At 40.9% G+C, this 20973-nt stretch overlaps 1 protein-coding gene and 1 long non-coding RNA gene across 2 annotated transcripts in view; one reads left to right on the top strand and one right to left on the bottom strand.

The window, feature by feature from the left end:
* LOC144588101 (uncharacterized) overlaps nucleotides 1–20973 on the bottom strand; it is a 287228-nt gene that overhangs the window by 242751 nt on the left and 23504 nt on the right. The gene's annotated exons all lie outside the window — the stretch shown is intronic.
* Nucleotides 10128–15220, top strand: LOC140703158 (uncharacterized). The gene is made up of 3 exons (XR_012082517.2): nucleotides 10128–10201; nucleotides 13930–14019; nucleotides 15050–15220. It is a non-coding gene; the product is annotated as an uncharacterized LOC140703158 (long non-coding RNA).

Below are 20973 nucleotides of genomic sequence, written 5' to 3'. Positions count from 1 at the left end.
CACCTACTTTTGCCTATAATAATAATAATAATAATAATAATAATAATAATAATAATAATAATAAGAATAAGAATAAGAATAAGAATAAGAATAAGAATAAGAATAAGAATAAGAAGAATAAGAAGAATAAGAATAAGAATAAGAATAAGAATAATAAGAATAATAAGAATAATAAGAATAAGAATAAGAATAAGAATAAGAATAAGAATAAGAATAATAAGAATAAGAATAAGAAGAAGAAGAAGAAGAAGAAGAAGAAGAAGAAGAAGAAGAAGAAGAAGAAGAAGAAGAAGAAGAAGAAGAAGAAGAAGAAGAAGAAGAAGAAGAAGAAGAAGAATAATAATAATAATAATAATAATAATAATAATAATAATAATAAAAAGGCAGTAATCCTTCAGATTTTGCACCACTCTGAATTTTGTGGTGCAAATTTTGTTCAAAAAGCAGGGTTTTAATTACAGTGGGGCAAGAAGGACTTTGCCACAGGGCACCAACAGAGATGGCCTAAAAATCTAGAGATGAATACTGGTGGGTATTAGGTATGTAAAAGACAACACCTCCTGGCCCTATTCACTTTTGGTTTTGTGAAAGCATAAACTTTTGTTGCAGGGGCATGGCATCCTTTCCTTCCTTACGTACATGCCTCAAGGTGGAGTGGCTAGAAAATGGGTTCATTTGCCCCAGGGGCCAAAATAGCTAATTATGGCTCTGTCATGGGCCCCAAAATATATACAGTAACATGTATCTTGGAACAAATTGGAGTGTCTGGAAGCATTGGACCTGGCTGGTGGCATAATATGGAGTGGGAATTAGAATTATATCTGATTTTCAGTTAATTAATGGTGTCTTTTCAATCAATTAATCTAAAGAATGAATCACCAAAGTATTTAGACATATCAAGAAGCCTGAAAAAAATGCAACCTACTTTGTGGGTATATTTGACGACAACAACAGCAACATGAGATGACTACATTGTGGCAGCTTGAAGACTAACTGCTACATGTTATTATGAGTTTTCATGGATCAAGTCCTCTTCCTCAGACATGAGTGAAATGATATGACTGCCATATTCATATGTGGTCTCATGAGTAATCAGATGGGGATACAGATAATGGATAAAGTGACAGTGGTCTCTTGGTAAAGGAAAAAGGTGTGAATAATTTCAATTATCAGTCTACAAGGTAATAATAGCATAGTTGACAAGAGTGGCAAACTACAGTACAAGAATCAATGTAGGATTTCACACTTGGTAATGACTTAAGGGCCCTTGATTGATATTCAGTCCTTTAATGCGTATCTCTACCATTCCTATATACCTTATCTCAGCTGCTTCTCTTTCTAATCTTATTTTGTAGTTCCTCCCCCCCCCCAAAAAAAATGGTGACATTCAGGTCATTCAAAGAGTGTCCAGGTAGACTGAAACATTCTGAAACAGCTTGTTGTATGTTGCCATTCCTGATGTTCAGAACTATTTCATTGGTAGTCTTATATATTTGTATCTGTGAAGAATTTTTAAAAAGTGTTAATACAGAGGGCTCAAGTAACATTCTTGGACTACCATTTCAGAATCAAAAAACACTAAACTAAATGCTAAGACAATGAGGATCTTGAACACCAAACATTTCTTAATACTGAGGTGAAACATGAGGCAGATCCAAGCTAGAGGATTGACAGTGATGATGACATTTCAGTTTATCATTGAACTTAAAATCCACGATTGCCCTCTGCTGGCAGGAATGTAGGATGTCCTCCCCCGCCCCCCCAGATTATTGCCAGACATGCTTCAGCTAGTAATAATGGGTGTGTTTCTCTGGAACTACAGACTCTGTACCCTGTGTTCACATTTCCCCTAAATCCAGCCCTCCATTTAGAAAAATAATTTCAATAACGGAGTCCAGAAGTAGCTTGCTCATCATATCGACAGCAAACTAGATGTCCATCATTAGAAGCCGAAATCCACTGATATTCCAGAGATATGATTCAGCATTGATCTGTGATTGAGCAATCATACTTGCAAATGAAACCACTGCCTACCTTCTATGTCCAATCACAAAAAAAATTATCGGAGGTGTGAAAAGTTTGTGCTGTGACAACCAGATATTCTCAGAATACGCGTCTTCTCAGAGCTTAAGATCATCAAGGGACACCCTTCTCTCAGTCCCACCACCTTCAAAGGTATGGCTAGTGGGAACATGAGAGAAGGCCTTCTCCGAGGCTGCTCCTAGATTGTGGAACGCCTCTCCCTGGGAGTCTAGGTTGGTCCCTAGAGATGTTAATAAATGAATAAATAAATAAATTTAAGGAATCCTCACTCCTATTGACAACTATCTACAGTACAGTGTAGGTTGGTTCCCAGAGAGGAAACCTAGTACTAAGCATTTAACATGTTGAGATGTTTGCACTACTTTCATTTAGATCCAGAGTGGCAAACCAATGCCCCTCAAAATGTAGATGAACTGCCATTCTCAACCTCCTTCAGCAATGTTCCCTCTAAGCCATGCGGCCACACAGCCATGCAGTGCTGCATCAGGGGCACGCAGCCAAGCCAGTGTTGCTGTGCATTTGCTTCTGGTCACGGCCAGAACTCCACATGCACAGGAGGGGGGGGCTGCCTAGAAAATTAGATGAAACATTGTCGTTCACATTTAGTTAGACTAAAAAGAGCTGATGGAATCTGGGGTCCAACATTTGGAAAGATCTAGGGTCCCCATTCCTCAATTAAGGCTCCTAGGAGTTTAATAAAGTGTTACAGTAAGGTTCATTCTTTAGTCATTATCAGCCATGCCGGGCACTGTACAAAAATCCAGCTACTGATTCCATGGCATTTCTTCCAAACAGGTAGAAAACAGATGTAAATAATACAGAGTACAGAAGGAAAGGCTTCATAATGTGTAGAAAAGAAGTTACGATCACTAACACCTTGAGCAAATATGGGCAAGTGATTTAAACAAGCGAATGAATATAAAGGCATTATCAGATGACCTCCTGCTAACTGTGTTGCTAGTAAAGTTGAGGAGGCTGTCAGAAAAAAAAGAGGTAGCAACCTAATTCAGTGTCACATTTACAGTTAAAGAAGCCAAAGGCATTTGTATCTGGATTTTTAAGAATGAGGGACCCAACATGCTCTCCCATAATTCATTTTTGTTTTGAAATCTCAATGTTTTTTTCTGTTCTTCTTACATATTTTGAAGAAAGCTGGGAGTTCTGCTAAATTCTTCCAGAAAAAAAGTATTTAATCCTAATTACTTACCTTAGTCTGAACATGACATAAGCAATCACAGTGTATTTGCACATACAGGTGAGCACATGTGTGCATAGGAATCGTTGGACACTAGCCACATCACCTACAGGAATTCACAGAGGCTCATCAGGACTCAGGCAATCATATTCCGCATGACAATAAAATAGATTGCAATATCTGGTAAAATACTTACTTTTTTAAAATTTAAAAAAAAATTATCCTTCAAGAAGTTAGAAAGTGAGACATTCTTACAGTTTTAAAAAAAAGTATATGTCCGAAGAAAGATGCTTGAATTGACTATGGCAACTAAAAAGCAGAACAAATGCAGTAGCAGGTGAAATTAGACAACTAAAAATATCAAGCAAACAGACAGCTAGCTTTCGATCGTAATTCATCTTCTTCAGGCACTGCACCAAGTTCTTGTAGGTAGATTTTGGTTTTGCTTCATTTTTAAGTGATCTAATAAAGGTATCACCTGCTCCTGCATTTGTATTGTTTTGAGACCACAGAGCCCTTTCTGATTTTTGCTAAAAACAGAAGCAGTTTTGCTGCTGTAAAGGGGTCATGTAGAAAGGCACTCACTGTCCAGCTCTAAACAGGTTTGCTTAAAAGACAATCACACTGATTTCTGTGCAATCTACTTTCAAACAAATGTGTTTAGGATTCAAGCCATAAGGGCATACTGAAATATTTGGTAGACTGGTATAATATGCTACCTGATTTATTCATTCATGAGTCAGACTGCAACACCGGTATATCCCTGCTCCTCCACTCCCCCCCCCCAAAATGAGAAGTCTCATCTTCTTGCCAATTTAACGTAATTAAGCCCTCAAACCGTGGTAGGGTACATTCTAAAAATGAATGCCCGGTTACTCAAGCTGGAACATGCAAATTTGTTCTTAATGTGTATTTGTAATTATTGTGATTGAAGACAAAGCTGTGTAATTCTGAGTGCAAATGACCAATTAAGCCTGGAATGGCCCTTTGCACATGAACTGCTTAATTGGAACGCAGAGCAAGAATAGCAGCATGCAAATCAAGCTGTCCATTTTCAAAAGGAAACATTTCAGACTTACAGGTTTGGGATATTGTACAGCAAAAACCCTTACATTCAGGGCACCTCATGGTAAATGCTACCACCTCCATAGGTTCATTTCCAACCAAAAAAATAGAGTCCAGGATTTGAGCTCTGGAAACAGGATTCTTCATGGCTGGAATATGTAGAATAAAGGAACATGATGAGCTGTAATACACTGCACAAAAGGGTAAAAATCATGTTCTGTGCCAATATTGGGCAACTGAATTGCCCAATAGATCTCCATCCGCAGATGGATATTTGGTGAGAACATGAGAGATGGCTTTCTGAATGACCTCTCCTGGACTATGAAACTTCTTGCTGAGGCTAATGCCCTTTCCATCTCTTTCCACAGGCAAGTAAAGATGGGTCTTTGGTGTTTAAGCTGGGCTGCTGTTGAAGAGTGTGTGTGTGTGTCTTAAAAAAAATACATGCTTTAATTGTTTCAGCCATTGTCAACTACATCTGTTATTTTATGAATTTCATTTTGGCAGTTTCATTGAGTGCTTTGATGAAAGAAAATATATGCTATAAATTCAATCAATGGATAAACTTGCAGAAGCTTGCATGGAGACAAGAGGATCCCCTTTAATATTCCCACACCAATATACACAATTGCAGATTCAAGGCCAGTGCCTCAAAATAGTGCTGCTGCTGCTACTGCTACAGTTTTTGTAACTTTGCTGGATACAGATACATGCGCTGATTTTTAAGGATTTCCAAACTAGCAGACATTAGTGTGCACTTGAATGAGGGACTATAAAGCAGTGGTTCTTAACCTTGGGTTACTCAGGTGTTTTTGAACTGCAACTCCCAGAAACCCCAGCCAGCACAGCTGGTGGGGAAGGCTTCTGGGAGTTGCAGTCCAAAAACACTTGAGTAACCCAAGGTTAAGAACCATTGCTATAAAGGAACTAGAGACAAACCTGTCCTCTGGATACATCATTTTAATCAAGAGCATTGCCATTTTACTACACAGTAATAAATAGCATTTAAAAGCTAAACATACATCAAGTAGCAGTGAACTGCAGGAAAGCCAGGCAAGCAGTGGAATTAAGACCCTTGTTCATCCTTAGATCAGTAGTGCATAATGCCAAATTAGATAAATTTTATATGTAAGCATTTTCAAGATACCTACTGTTTGGGGTGGGGTGGGGGGATGGTATTCTGGCCATTATGTAAGCCAGAATCCATTTGGTTGTGCACTACACCAAGCCCCTATTGTGCATTTCCAGTCCACATCTAGTTAGCTTGCTAATCAGAATATCATAGGGCATTTTGTCGAAAGCTAAAGATATATTACATCTACAGCATTCCCACTGCCAACTGATCAAAAAATGAGATAAGACTAGTCTGACAAGATTTGTACTTGGCAAATCCATGTTGCCTTCTAGTTATCACTGCAATGTTTTCAAGGTGCTTCCAGAGTGACCACTTAATAATCTGCTCCAGAATTTTCCCTGGGATTGAGGTCACAACAATTGGTCTGTAATTCCCAGATTCTTCCCTTTTGCCACTTTTGAAGATAATGTTGTTAGCCTTCCAGTCATCCAGCACTTCACCAGTCTTCCATGGTTTCAAGAAAATAATCAATAAAGTTTCTTAGAGTTCTTCAGCCAGTTTCTTCAATACTCTTGGCTACCGCTCATTGGGCCCAGGAGGTTTGAAGTCATTCAAAGTAATGAGGTATTTGCAATCCTTTCCTCTCCATTTGCACTTCATATTTGCCTGGAGGGTCATAGATGGTCTTTAGGAAAAACCCCAAGCAAAGGTAGAAATGGAGCGCTGCTTTTTCTTCATTGTCTGTTAGCATTTTTCCATCCCCATTGAGTAGCTGAGCCACTAGTTCTTTTCTCTGTCTTTTGCTATGCATGTAGCTGAAGGTTTTTTTTCCTTGCTTTTGTGTCTCTTGCTAATCTTAGCACATTCTCGGCTTTTGCCTTCCTAACACCATCCCTGCAATTCTTTGCTACCTGTCTATACTCTTCTGTCGTGGCCTGGCCTTCCTTTCACTTCCTATATCTGTCCTTTTTGTTTTTCAGGTGCTTTCTGAGATTTTTGTGAAACCACATTGATCTTTTATTTTCCCTGGAATAGTTTGAAGGTATGCCTTTAGAAATTCCCTTTTTAGAAACTCTCACCTGTCTTGGACTCCTTTTCCAGTTGCCAATGTATGCTTGTGTACAAAAACTGTTTATATCTTGGTAGCAAATTGCTGCTCATTAAGTAGTGTATAGGTGGCAAATGGATGCTCATTAACTATGTGCTAGTTGCACTCGTGCACATGTAACTACTTATATGGTTGGGTGCATGCTGAGGAATGCAACTGTGCTTCATTAATGAGCAGCCATTTGCTACCTAAATGTAAATAAATTTTCTTATGGAAATGTAATCAGCAGTTGGATCCTATTTACCATTTATTATTATTATTATTAAATTTTTAGATTTAGTTTTAACTCATACAATGCTGTTTCAAAAATGGGTAAGATAAACTGTGCTCCTTGACCTTTCTTGCTTACTCCTAACATGGTATGAATAATAAAAAAGTTGGCCACCTTACTTTATACTGCAAGCAAACTGTAAAAAAACTGTTAGGGACTTTGAGACGAACAAATTAGAGAAAAATTTAGGAATTCACAATCCTTCCCTTCCAACTGAGATCTTGTTAAGATTCCCAAATGTATTGTTACAGGAAAACATGAATCAGTGAAATACTGGGGGACACCAATCCAGAACATGAAAGGAGGCATTACTTTGGGAGTTCTTTTTTTAAAAAACAAAAAAACAAATATGTAACGCCTACAGTGGGAATTCTTCAAGAATCTACATTTTAAACTGTAATAATGCACACAGTATGCCATTGTTTTCATTGTTTCCTCACCTCTTATGTATAATGGATTTGAAAGACATCTTTCTGTCTTATCTCCTCAATTTACAGGCCAGGATATTTGTTCTCACTGAAATGGAAGGTTGGCTTCCCACACACACACCTTGTCTTCTGACAGCACTCATTTTACATTATCTGCAGAACTGAAATAGAATGGCTGTGAAGGATAATGCACCAACCCCTGAATATTTGCAGCATCCCATTTTGGAAAAATAAGGCAAGAAAAATAGGGTTCCCTGTTTTTATCTGTCCATTTACCGTCATTAAAAGGTAATTACCTTTGATCTGCAAGAACCAGGGCCAGCCCTGCCATTAGGCATTAGGTGACGGGTTTGCCTCCAGCAGCTGATTTTGAGTTGTTCTGAAAAGACAGGAGATTCTTTGTCATTTCATTTGTCACAGCTATATTATTAGTGCCAGTAACAGGAAAGGTGTTTATGAGATTCTCCTCTAAAGTGTCAAAACAACTTGGCTGGTCTAAGGTATTATTGTTTACCTAGAAGAAGGCAGATGCTTTGGGCTGGCCCTGATGCTAGCCGTTTTCCCTGAAATTGCCATCCTTCAGTCACCCTGCTTTTATGAACAATCCAGATGGTGATACTACAAACCATACCAGCCCAGCATTATTGGGAGGGGGTGTTATTCTTTTCCTGCCTTGAATGCAATGCAGTTGTTTGTTTTGTTTGCCTGTCTCTGCCATTTTGTTATGCAATCAGTATCAGCCAGTGACGCCCATTTGTGTGTTTGTGTTTCAAATCCATTCTGTGGAGTTCTGGGTTAGTTAGTTAGTTAGTTAGTTTTTTGTCTGCACTATCCAAGGTGCCATCTGTATTTTGAGGGTTAGGATTCAGCACCTTGGATAGCTCCTGTAAAAAGCACACTAGAACCGAGGGAGGAACCACAGCACCCCCCAAAATAAGAATCACCGGCCCCATTGCCTGCATTACCTCTTCATATTCACAGATACTGCATTTTCTTCCTAAGTTTTCCGCACCATTCATTTTGTTGTTGCACAACTGTGCCTTTGAGAAAGTATAATAAAATTAGAGCCATTCTGGGTAACTCGGTAGTTTTGGTATTTGGCTGCAGGGCCAGAGTCTGGGCATTCAAATCCCTACTTGTACCTCCTTGACAGGGGTGGACCTGATGATCCACAGGATCCCTTCCAGCTCCGCAGTTCTAAGATGATGGTGATGATTATGATTCAGCCAGTTACCTCACAGGGAGCTTGATACATCTCTTTTCTTTCTGCTAGGAAGAAATTTTCTTCCAGGACGTTGTGCTTTGGGAAGTGTTCCAATGGGGAAAACACTTTGTCGTCCAGTGAAGATCGCCCATAGGGAAGTCATTTTGCGAGCACCGAGCTGTTAAAATAGCTGCCCTGCAAAGCATGGGTCCGGAAAACACAGGGCAGCCATTTTAGGAAGCTCCTCTTTAGGAGCCTCAGTTTGCTTTGATTTGTGTCTTACAGGTGAGAAAGAGGAGGTAGGGATTCCTGAGTCAGGCCAAAAGAGATTACTTGGCTCTTTGTAATTTATCAAGGTTGGGGTGGAAGTGCTTCTGCGACAGTGGCTCAGCCACTGTGACAAAGCAGCCTTAAAAGGGAGCTGGAGGGCCATGTGTTCTCCAGTGCTGAGGCAGTAATCGGTGTTAACAGTGGTGGCATCCGCATCTAGCAGAACCCACAGCAGCACCGAGTAAGGAGGAGGCCTGGGGCAGGGAGAAGAGCCTCTCCTGCCTCTTGCTTGTCAGCAGATCAGTGGAGCAGAGCCTGCCCTCCCCCTGCAACAGTTACTTCTGTCCACTTCACCCTAATGCAACATGCAAATCTTTAGTGGCAGCTTTTGGAGAAAAGGGCCACCTGAGGTGATCAAAGGAGAAATAAGATGAAATAACAGACAGTCAAATGTTTGAATGTCCTCCTTCCGTAGGGGGCATAATAATTCTGTCCTTGTAATGTGTGGATGAGAGCCAATGTGGTGCAGTAGAAAGAGAGATGGAGTAGACTCAGAGGACCTGGGTATGAAACCACGCTGGTCCATGGAAACCTACTGGGGTGTGTGTAGTACTGGTAAAACCAGTCCTTAAACATCTCATATACCCGGAAAACCCAATTCGCATCACTACAAGTTGGATGTGATTTAGTAGCACACAAGAAAATACAATGTATGGATGTGCACTCTAGGATTCCTGTAGTGAATATAGCACTGAATTAACAGCTGTGCAAAACAATCCTTATAATTTCCATTCAGGCTGGTTGAGGACAATCCACAGCTGATTGACAGGGCAACTACTTCGCATGTTGAATGTCCCAGGTTCAAACCCCAACAGTTCCAGATATAAAGTTGTGGACACGCCTCTCTGGAACTCCAGAGAACCACTGCCTTTCAGTCTCACCAAGACTAGACTAGATCAGATAGACAATTGGTCTGACTTCACGTTAGGCAGTTGTGTATGTTCCTAGGAGGAAGATCAATGCTTCCACATGGCCAACGATCCTGGTATGGGGAAAAGGAAGGTTTAGCCTGTGACAAAGACCTGCTGTCAGCCCAGCATCTGCCTCCAATGTAGGTCTTTATCACTCCACAAAACAGCAAGCCAGTGACAGCTTCTGTTTGGATTCCAACTTCCAAAGCTCCATCTATCCCCCTCAAGCAAAGCTGCGGGAATCTTAAAAATGAAACCCCTTTTCCCCCTAAAATCTACTGGGCAAGATTTGTTATTTCATGAGAATGAGGAGGACGAGGGTAATTGTTGCAGGTTGAGGGCAGGTTTTGCTCCATTGATCTGTGCATATGCAAGAAGCAGGAGAGGCTGTTCTCTGCGTTCTTAGCAGATGGTAGCAAATGTACAGTTTGTTTTGTTATGAAGTACCTGCCTCTTTGCCTTGTTACATCCCTTAATAATAATTAATCTTTCAATTTAGATGAGAGGTTTTGAAGTGAGTTACTAACAAACTCAAGGGTGACTTCTCCCCACCACCGTGTGCCTTGACCAGGTGAGTTACATTATTGGCCTTTAAGCCAAAGGCACCTAAAAGAGAAGAGGATAGACTGAGGATCAGCTAGAAGCTTGCACTGGCAATCCCATTTATTTCTGAGTAAAGATATCTTACATCCTGATTCAAGCCAGCAAAAAGTATGTGATGGCAATTTTTAAAAACAGGTGAAGGACACGTCGTTGCCAGTCTACCTACAGGGTTGATGCTGGTGTGGTCTATTTCTACACCAACCCAAGCTTCCCTTGATGATATATTCCACCATTGACTGTGTTAAAGGCTGGCACTTTTCTAGGTAGTTCCTAAACCTATATGGAATCCACAGTAATATAATGAATGGGAAGGGAACAGCGCTTGCAGCCAAACAGAATGGGAGACCTTGTTAAAATTCTAGGCTCTTATTTCATTGTTGCTACCCTTTTTTATGGGTGGAGCATCTGTGCCTTTGAATAGCTGCATGAGAGCCAGCAATGCGTTAAGTGAAGCTTTTCCCACTGTGGGGATGCAGTGACAGAGAAAGCCTGTTAAATTTCAATTTGTATTAAAGATGCCGTCTCTTCTTCAGGTGAAACACTGGCCTTTTGAGAGCATGAAAGCTAGTGTAAATGAGAGCCTACCAGGTTTGATAACAGGATTTTTTTAAAAAAAGCACCTTAGGCACATATTTGGAACATCACGCGGTCCACAAAGGGGTTTTAGAAGATTTTATTACTTATTAGCTATGCAATAAACCTTACTCTGTCCTTTGCTAAACAAATGCATAAAGGGAAAAAAAACAGAGATCTTGTGTCTGGAATCAGCTCCATGTTTGTTGGGGAGCAAAGCAAAACAAACACGGTGGGGCCCTTTCTTCTTTGTCCTCCATCCAGGTGTTATGTAATGATAGTGGGAGGGTTGGTATGTACTGCTGTTTAAATTTCCCTTGATGCCTCAGATTAATACTACAATAGAGACTTGGGAGATTGGATGAAAATGGTTCATGGTGGCCCGTCACCATCCCTTGCCTCAGGCAGCTGCAGTAGTGCCAGATGTTGATTCCCATGCCTGCTTGAACTGGATACAAAATGCACTGGAAACATTTATACTCTTTAATCATCTTATAGCTCATCTTTTCAGTTCTGGCCATGCTGAGCTCATTCAGATCCTCATCTACCCAATTATGCACCAGCATATTCCTAATTACAGAGTCCAGCTGGCCTCCGATTTCCATCTCCCCCCAGACTGAAGCCGGGGTCAGGGATCCAAGCAGCAGCCTGTGAATTTAAAACGAAGGACACCAGGAGACATGCTAATAAAGCCAACAAAGGCACACATGCAAAGCCGTTGTATCAGAAACATCTTTGTAGACACAGTGCATGTTGGAAACAGCTCAAACTCAGCTGTACTGAGTTCGTAAAACTAGCAAAACTCTGCCTGTCTGTGGCCATTAATGAGCACTGTGTCCTCCTGTGAATTAACTTCTTTTGCACAGAAATATATTTAAGATTCAAAGCACAGTTTTCAGTTATAATGCTAGGAAAGTGCAAAGTTAGTCTGTGGGGAAAAGTTTCTTTACTGGAATTGTTGATCAGGGTCACTGTTTCGGTTAACATCCGGGAACCATCCCATTTTCCTGGCAGTGTGCCTTTAACCACGTGGTGTTCCCAGCGCCTCAGGAAATGTTGTTTTATACACCACCAGCTCCTCAAGGCGATTCTGTGAGTTGTGCTCTAAGAAAGGTGACATTTACATGCTCTGATTATTATGGGCATATATGTCACTGTTGATATTTTCCCCAGCATAGAATCCTAGCGACAGGGAACAAGGCACTTGCCACAAGCTTCCTGTCAGGTGGCAACCGGCATTCCTCAGGTGCATACACAACCTCTGAGGAAGTGACACGTTGGTCCTTAAATACCTGACAGGCCTCCTCACAGAAACAGCTGCTGAGGCTTCACACCACATGACTTACTATTTTCAGATCCTGAACATACTAGTCCCTTAAACTGGCTTGAAGCCCAGGAGATGCAAGCTTCAATAGAAAGTCAGTGTTTCTCAGTTTTCTCAGGAGAGTTTGGAAGCATTCATATTTTTGGAGTAAAATACCTAGAAACAACTTTCCAGTCTCCAGTCTCCACTCTGGCAGGTTGTAGGTTGTCCACTCACTCCTGCTTGATAAGTATGGGCTGCAATCAAGGTATTAATAAGGGGCCACTCTTTTGAAATCAAGATTATTTGTCTTTAGAAATGGTTAGATATGTCAATGAGAATTACGATGGACCCCAATAAAAACTATGTTCCTGTTAGGCTTATATCTTTAAAGTCATCCATAAGTATATAAGATGCCTGTCGGAATGTATGTTGTCTTTCAAATGTGGACTGGGTGCTCTGAGAGGATCCCCCACAGTTAACTCTGGCCTAGGAACACAGAAGCTGTTGCAGAGAAGGTGTCCAATACAGTGGTACCTCGCTAGACGATGACCTCGCTGTATGACAAAACCGCATGATGATGACTTTTTGCGATCGCTATAGCGATTCGCAAAACAGTCATTCCTATGGGAGAATTCCGCTGGACATCGATTCGGTCCATGCTTCATGGGCCGTTTATTTGCAAGACAATGATTTTTTTTCCAATGATCATTGGCTTCCTAAAATGGCTGCCCTGTGTTTTCCGGACCCATGCTTCGCAGGGCAGCTATTTTAACAGCTCGGTGCTCGCAAAATGACTTCCCTATGGGCGATCTTCACTGGACGACAAAGTATTTTCCCCACTGGAACGCATTAAATGGGTTTCAATGCATTCCAATGGGGAAAGGCTTTTCACATGATGACGATTTCGCTTAACAGTGATTTTCCTGGAACGGATTATTGTCGTCATGCGGGGCACCACTGTAGGTGTGTTTTTACTCTTTGGATGAGGCAAGTATGAAGGAAAGGAGGTTCTGCCTTCTTTAAAGGCAATCTGAACAGCAGATTAAAGATGGGGGTATTCATATATGAATATGAATATCCACACTCAGCTGGACTAAACAAGGGGCCTGCCCCTGTGGCCGGCCCATCCACTCATGCATCTGGCAGCTGCGGCAGCCTCACTCATCCTTCTAATCCCTCCTGGAGCTCTGCTCTCTTCCTGCTTGGCTAGCGACTCAGCAGCCATGCAGGCAGATTCGTCTTGCCTCCCACTTCCTGGAGTGGCCAGGTAAGCAGGAAGAGAGCAGAACTCTGGGAGCGATTGGAAGGATGAGCGTGGCTGCCACCACTGGTGGACATATGAGTGGACAGTCCGACCACAGGGGCCGGCCCCTCATTAAATCCAGCTGTGCTCGGTCATGAGCACAGTTGTGGCTGCAGGACAGCAGTTTAATAACTGCATCACAAAGCTCTCTGATACATTTTGCATAAAGAAGAGTCATTTGTGGCTTTGAAGCAATTGCTGTCAAATTGTAAAACATACTCATCATCATTCATAACATGTTTGGTATGTGCAAATATTGAATATGCAAACATGAGACTCCTTGTCATTTCCTTTCTTTATTGTTGTAACACCACTTTGGAATATTGCAACCAGAGGGGGGTGGTTCTGCTGTCAATAAAGATGGAAACATCCACTTCTCCTGAAGATATGGGAATGATACTGGGTACCTGGACATTAGGAGAACCTTAGATGCTCCCATCGTCAATTTAAAAAAAATGATGTTAGCATCTGAAAGATTCCACAGAAGTTTTTCTTTTGAATGCTGGTTAAATAGCAGTATAAGACTGAAGGAAGAAAAATGTCTTCATGTAGAACAAGAAACTGATGTGAATTCTCCAGTGTCAAGAGCAAAGAGTTCCAGAAGGTCAGCACAACTGCCCTCAATGCCCAACTCTGAGTCCTGGCAACATCAACATTGCTTATTGCAGTGTCTTCATTTTAAAGGAGAAACACTCTTTAGCCCTTATCATAGCTATGTTGCTGAAATGGCAGCACTACAGAGACAGGTGGGAGCCTGCCTGCAGCTGGTGGGCTACATGCTGCTGAGTATCACTGTCTCATGGGAAACAACAGGCAAGGTGAGAGGTTAACAGGCTCTTTGGCCAGGTCCCTCCAAAAGGATGCCAGAAATATTGTGATTCTGGTTCTCACTAGTAAGTATGTGAGTCTGCTGTTCATTACACTTTCTTTTCACTGCTCTTCCTTTACGGTTTCATGGTGCAAGGGTTCCAGGAGAATCAGAAGTCTGGTTAGTGATCTTGTATAGCCACTATGTGCCCCAGCCTTGCCACATGTGCATGACTGCGCTTTGTGGAGACTATAGGGACAATAGGCCTTGTTACAACATCTCACCAACACAATGGCTGTCGTTAGATCTGGATCTACTGCAGCACTTGTCCAGTGCTCCCACTGCTAGAGTCAGCATCATTGGCTAGAATCTCCTGTCCAGCCTTTGCCACAGCCCTCTTTTCCAACTTGAAAACTTTCCAAGAGTTGCAGAATACAGTTTTATCCTTCTGAGATGTTGCACCAGTCATCCAGAAATGGTGACTGTTTTAGACTACTCCTCCCAGTATGGCCACACTGATTGTGGGATTCTGGAAATTGCCTTACCACTAGTAACTTTGCACTTGGCACAATAGCCCTTGCATGTAATCTAATCTTATCCACCCATTGCCTCCCATGGTGGGCCATTGGACAAAGCTTAAAGTAGGTGTGAAAAGCAAACAGGATGCACTCCCATCTGCCCCAGCTGAAAGAGCTCTAGAAAGTAGGCGATGTAATTATATTCTCAAAATGGGGAGAGGAAACGGTGCTGTCATTTGTAGCTGTTTCTTAGTGAGCAGATGAACACATTTGTATTTCATACTTACCTTTGTTATTTACATTTCTAGAAAAATTATCTTCACTGAATGCAGAAGATGCGGGGTAACTGGAGAGCAGCCATTTTTAAAAGCAGGGGCCATTCGAGCTTCAGAAAGGTCAAGGAGAGCTGCAGGGCAAGAGCAGCAAAGCTGTGCTTAAACTAATAAAGGAAGGGAGCAAAAAAGAAGTCTGGCATTATATTTACCTCCTACCTACAGATCTTTCTGTTGCTTTCCCTTAGCAACATAGAGTGAGCAATGAGCAGAGCAGAGAGGAAGGAGGAGGGAAGGCAAGAGAGAGACAGCTCTAGGCACCGCCTGACATAATTAATTTTAGATCAAACTCAGCTCAGCATCAGGGGCCTCCTCCCTACTGTTTCCTTAACATCAAGGCAACTTTGCTGCAGACAAGAAAGATTGCAGGAAACAATTTTATAATAGCTCGAAACAACCACTGGTATGTTAGAATGGCATGGCCTCCTGTCAAACGGCAATGCCATTCCACAAAGTATGTCCTCCGGCTCAGCATTTTGTGAGACAGACTGGAAGCCAGGCACACAACGGAAGAGCAGGAGGGCTGGGTTTGGGAAAGACCACTTTTCATTTGTGGAATCCAGGGACGGTCAAACCACCACTTCATGCTGTCTATATTTCCACAGTCCCCCAAAGCTGTGCACTGCATACAGACTTGACTCATTAACTACTGAGTCTATAATCCTATACACGCTCATGTGAGTTACATTTTATGCACAGATCCATCTCATGGCAATTTGTATGGGTCAGGGAAGGTGGTGGGTAATTACAGCCTTGTTTTCCCAGAAGTCAGACTAGTTGTGGGGCTTAGCCTGGTTAAGCCTGCAGAGGAATTCACCCTCCTTTAGCATTTCTAGTAAAGTGTTTGTTTACTGTGTTATATAATGGATCACATTTGACGGGCTGAGGAGCCAACAAGGAAGCAAATGGATTAGCACATGGTGACAGCAGTCAACAACTGCCTCTTATATTCTGGACTAAATTAAAAAGTGCTTCTCACTCTGGAAGGGGAAATAGTTTTACAGCCTTTTCCTGTTCCAAAGATAGATGTAAGGTGACTCTCTGAGTGGTTGACATTATCTAGTTTCTTCATTTCCTGTTAATTCCTGTTTGTTATTAATAGCCAAGTTAAGCCAAAGTGAAAAGGTAGGGTTTGAATAACCCATCAGTGCTGTTCATAATATCCACCTACAGGCTTTTAAAGTACTTTTATAATGTTTTCATTTTAAAGATAGACTGATGAGAAATTTTCAACTGTTTAGTGCCAGTGTCAGCCATAAAGCACACAATAGTTACTAACACAGACAGCAGAAGTAGATGATGCAGTTAGCATGTCATTGGAACAGGGCTGAGGAGTAGTTACATGTAACTAATAACTTTTGGAGTAATAAGTACCCTGTTTCCCCAAAAATAAGACCTAACCTGAAAATAAACCTTAGTATGATTTTACAGGATACTCGTAATATAAGCCCTACCCCCAAAATAAGTACCAGTTAAGTGAAACCCTGCCCTCCGCCATTGTGCAGCAACCACAAGAAGATCACATGACTGTATGTGTAAATAAATATAGATTGTTTTACATGAAAAATATAAAACAATCCCCCCAAAAATAAGCCGTAATGCATTTTTGGAGCAATAATTAATATAAGACACCTATCTTATTTTCAAGGAAACACAGTAATGAAACTAGAAGTTACAATGTTATTTTTAGGTATAAGAAGTAAAACCCATGTTACTTAGTAACAGTTACAAGTAATTGTTTCAAAATTTTCTTTTTAAGTGCCGTTTTAGGAATTTAGAGACATTTCAATGCTAATTTTTTCTACTTATATGCTTTTCTTTGGTGTAATCTTTTTCAAGTTACAATATCAGGAAGGGTTACTAGAGGGAACCAGATAATGTGTCCCTTCTGCCCTGCTGGTAAGGATAACACAACACCGTATTAATGGCTACCTCAGTAAATTAGTTTCAAGAACAATAATGGCAACCTAGTTGCCAAGAAGCAATGCAATGCAATGAGTTCCTTCTAAAACGTAATGTCCCCTTGAGAAATAAAAGATATCTGTTCACCCTGACACTAACTCACCTCTGTTATCATGCAGCAATTTAGCTTCTTTTTGTTTTGTGATGGGTCATCAGAAGATAAAAGGACTTGGAGCTATGATGAAAATGTGTGCCTCGAGGGAACAAACATTGTTGACAGCAGGAAAGACACATTCCCTTTAGCATTTGATTTTGCCAAAGAATGTGAGAATGTAGACATTTTCGGATGTTCTGGTTAACGATCATTGGCATGGACTGGGGAAGGTGGCGTAGCAAGAAAACCAACCTTTAGCACCTGCATGTGTTTCATATTGAAGAAAATGTACATAGATTTGAGAGCAGATGATGACCACTCATACTGAGAACATCTGTCTACATCTAAAGCCTTCCACTTTAACTCCTATCAGCCCTGGTTAGCGCAGCCAATGGGGAGGAATGCTCATAATTGTAGTCCAGCAACATCCGGAAAACTGCGCTTTGTCTACCACTGAACTCTGATCAAAGCAATGAGCTGCAAATGTATCTGCCTGTACTGTGACAAATGCAGGAACCCCAAAGAAACTTTTTAAAAAACCATCAAGCAAATCCTTACTCCTAAGCGTTTTGCTTTATTATATGAGCTTAATATAAGAGCAGAAGAAGACCTATCTAGTCAATGATTCTGTTCACACATTAGCCAAGGCATTGCCTGTGACAATCCCACAACCATATATGAGGACAGTGGTCCCTCTTCTACTGTTACCAAGTGACTGGCATTCAAACTTAGATTGCCTTTAATATTGGAAGTAATATGTTGTTACTGTCACAAGTGGCAGCTTTTTTCCTCCATTAGTTTATCTCAGCCTTTTTCAGATCTGTCCAAGCCATTGGTAGTCTCTACAACTTGCAGCAGTGAATTCCCCACACTTTTAAATGAGGCTCCATGTGAAGAAACACTTTCTTTATCTGTCCTGAATCTGACACCACTCAGCTTCATTGGATGTCCCCCAGGTTCTAGTATTACGAGAGAGAGAGAGAGAGAGAGAGAGAGAGAGAGAGAGAGAGGTGCAATGAAGACAATGGGAAGGGAAAGTCCCCCTCTGAGCATTTCCTTTCATGGGTCTCAGCCTTCAAGCCATTACATTTCAAGAGAGGTAAAAGAGCTGAGGAAGTTCTAGCTGGGATGTCTATTCAGATGTCCAATTCATCATTTGGTGTTGCAGTAGTCACCTGATGGACATCCCTGCCTGCTGTCACTTCCATAAGCTGTTCTGTATTTATTCTCAAACAGAAAAGGAAGGTGATAGTTTTTAAGAAATAGCTATATTAAAATGATTCTGTTTAATTTTATGAACAAATTGTAAATAGCTTTTGTGTGCAGTCATTTGAGTGTTCTTGCTTGTAAGTGCAGGGATGGACAAAAGACAGCCTGAAAGCGGGGGGGGGGGGAACCTCGAACCTGAAATTTATTCTGCTCACACATACACACACACCCACATACACACACAGAAAATGGCCTCTCCTACTCCTCAAAAGGCACCAGGGTCACTTTGCTGTGTTTTCTCTCCTCGGGTCCTTTTAGGCCTTGGGGAACATTTTTCTCAAAACTGGGAGTCAGCTTTTACCAAACATGATTATAGACTTCTTAAATTTTAAAAAAATGAAAACATTGAGGGGCACAAGGACAGCGCTTCATGATCTAGAGGGAGGCAAGTTGCCCAAATCTGTTCTCATTTAGTATGTTGTAAGCAACAGATTTTTGTTGTGTTAATGATTAAGTTTTTTATTTGCCATTCTGTTAATTTTGATTATTCATTGTCGCAATGAACTGGACTGTTATGGCATATTGTTATATTTCTCTCAGTTATAAAACAGATCTTGAGTACAGCAGAGGGACATATGAGCACATTTGGCAGTCATCCTCATCATCCTCACATGAACTCTTGCAAAGTAGTAAAACAATGAAAGTATTGAGGTGTAAAGTCTGTAACAAAAAAAAACCCTCCAAATGCATTTGAGCCAATAATATGGATTATCTGAGTCTGTTAATAGCTAAAGAAGGTTGAAAAGTCTCTGTTTCATACTCCAGTCCTCTGTCTTTGACAAATGTGAACCTGGCATGGATGCAGGATGACTCAAAAGAGTTCAGCTTTGCAAAGGGCAACAGGAATTGCCAACGGAAGAACAGACAGCTTTCCTGACACCTCAGACAAGAAGAAGAATACATGAAAGCACTTCCGGAAGCTTTTATCCTTGTGGCATATGAAGCTGAAAAATACCAGTTCTTTGTGAAATCCGTGTCATTATATCTGCCAGTAAAGGTGTGGCTGAACTCTTACACGGGGGGGGGGGGGGGGAGGAGAGCACAGATTCCTACCACTGTGATGAGAGAGAAAAACCTGAACAGGCAGGCCATGGAATAGTGACATTTTAATGAACATTTTGAAATAACAGAATGTCTGTGCCAAAAGCAATCTTCCATTTGTTACCTTTCAACAAGGAATAGCTGTTCACTAAAAGATTCTGAGTCTTCTGGTGAATTTAGTCCTAGCATTTCATTTCCGGTGTCTGGGGCATGAATAGGACTTAGATAGAAATTCTAAAGTAGGACTTATTCACAAAGTCCACGCTATATTGAAAATGTATCCATTTAAAAAGAAAACACTGGCTGAAACTGCATCACACGCTTATACATACATAACTCAGTGTTACACACAAGGTGGCTCCCATTACATCAGGGTGGAAGTGCTCGTCACACAGCTCTTGTGCATTGCACAATTGGTAACAGAAACCACACAACCAACTGTGCAATTGATTTGCACAATCCTTTTGCCGGGATGCAACAGCCAGCATGTTTACGCAGAATACACTACACGGGTGTAACATAAAATTTTGCCTAGACAAACAGCATTCTTTGTACATTGATACCTTGCACATAATTTATGAATTTCATAAATCTCAGATTCATTGTGGTGAGCTCTGGTTACAAGTTATGTAACAGTATTTAGTTTGCATTTTTTAAAAATAAAAAAGTATATTGCAATCCTATGGCGATCTAAAAATTGCGGAGGGGCTTGCTGTCTGGTAAATACGCACAGCATTGCACTGTTTGGGGGTTTTGTTTTGTACATTTTATTAAAAATTTTAAACATAAAACTGTAAACAAAACAAACACAAATAATAGGGGGAAACCTGTGAAAAAGACAAAACAAGCAAATACACAAGGCTGAAATCCATCAGTAATAATCACCCAACTCATATTCTCAGTATTGTTTTTAATCTAGATTTACATGGAATGTACCCCAGCAAAATGTACAGTATAACACTGAATCAGACTAAAAGATTTGTCATACATTGTCTCCACCTTTTGGATATTTTAGGGAATGCATTTTAGAAACCTTAGCATACAAAATAAATCTATAGCATGAGAAAGATACACACCTACTAAATTAATTTTTACATGCTTGGAGGTGTAATTTGCCCTTTCCCAATATTTCTGCAGTGAAACTCAAATGGGAAATAGGCATTTTATTACTGCATGTTTACATCATATATTAAATCAAAAGATGACTGTGCCCCATCAAAACCAAGGAAGCAGAATATAACTGAGACGTCAGGGCATTGCCTGCACATCACTGGGCTTGTGGGGAGGATTCTGAGGCCTCTTGCCCCCTGTATCCAAGAGATCTTCAGACTTGCACTCCATTGCTTTGCAATGCAAAAAAGCTCCATTTGAGCCAGGTGAAATTTCACAGACAGTTGGTGATACAAGAGAAAAGTTGCAACACAAAGAGAAGAAACAACTGCATGTGTATGTGGAAGCCATAAGCAGCAGGAGCTAACTTTACAGAGTCTGGAGGCAGTAGGTGTTGCAGAGTTTTGAATTTTCTGGTAAAATC

The sequence above is a fragment of the Pogona vitticeps genome, chromosome 1, assembly GCF_051106095.1.
Source record: "Pogona vitticeps strain Pit_001003342236 chromosome 1, PviZW2.1, whole genome shotgun sequence".
NCBI classification, from domain to species: Eukaryota; Metazoa; Chordata; class Lepidosauria; order Squamata; family Agamidae; genus Pogona; species Pogona vitticeps.
The sequence above is the reverse complement of the archived record's forward strand: the minus strand, read 5'-3'. Positions and strand labels throughout refer to the sequence as shown.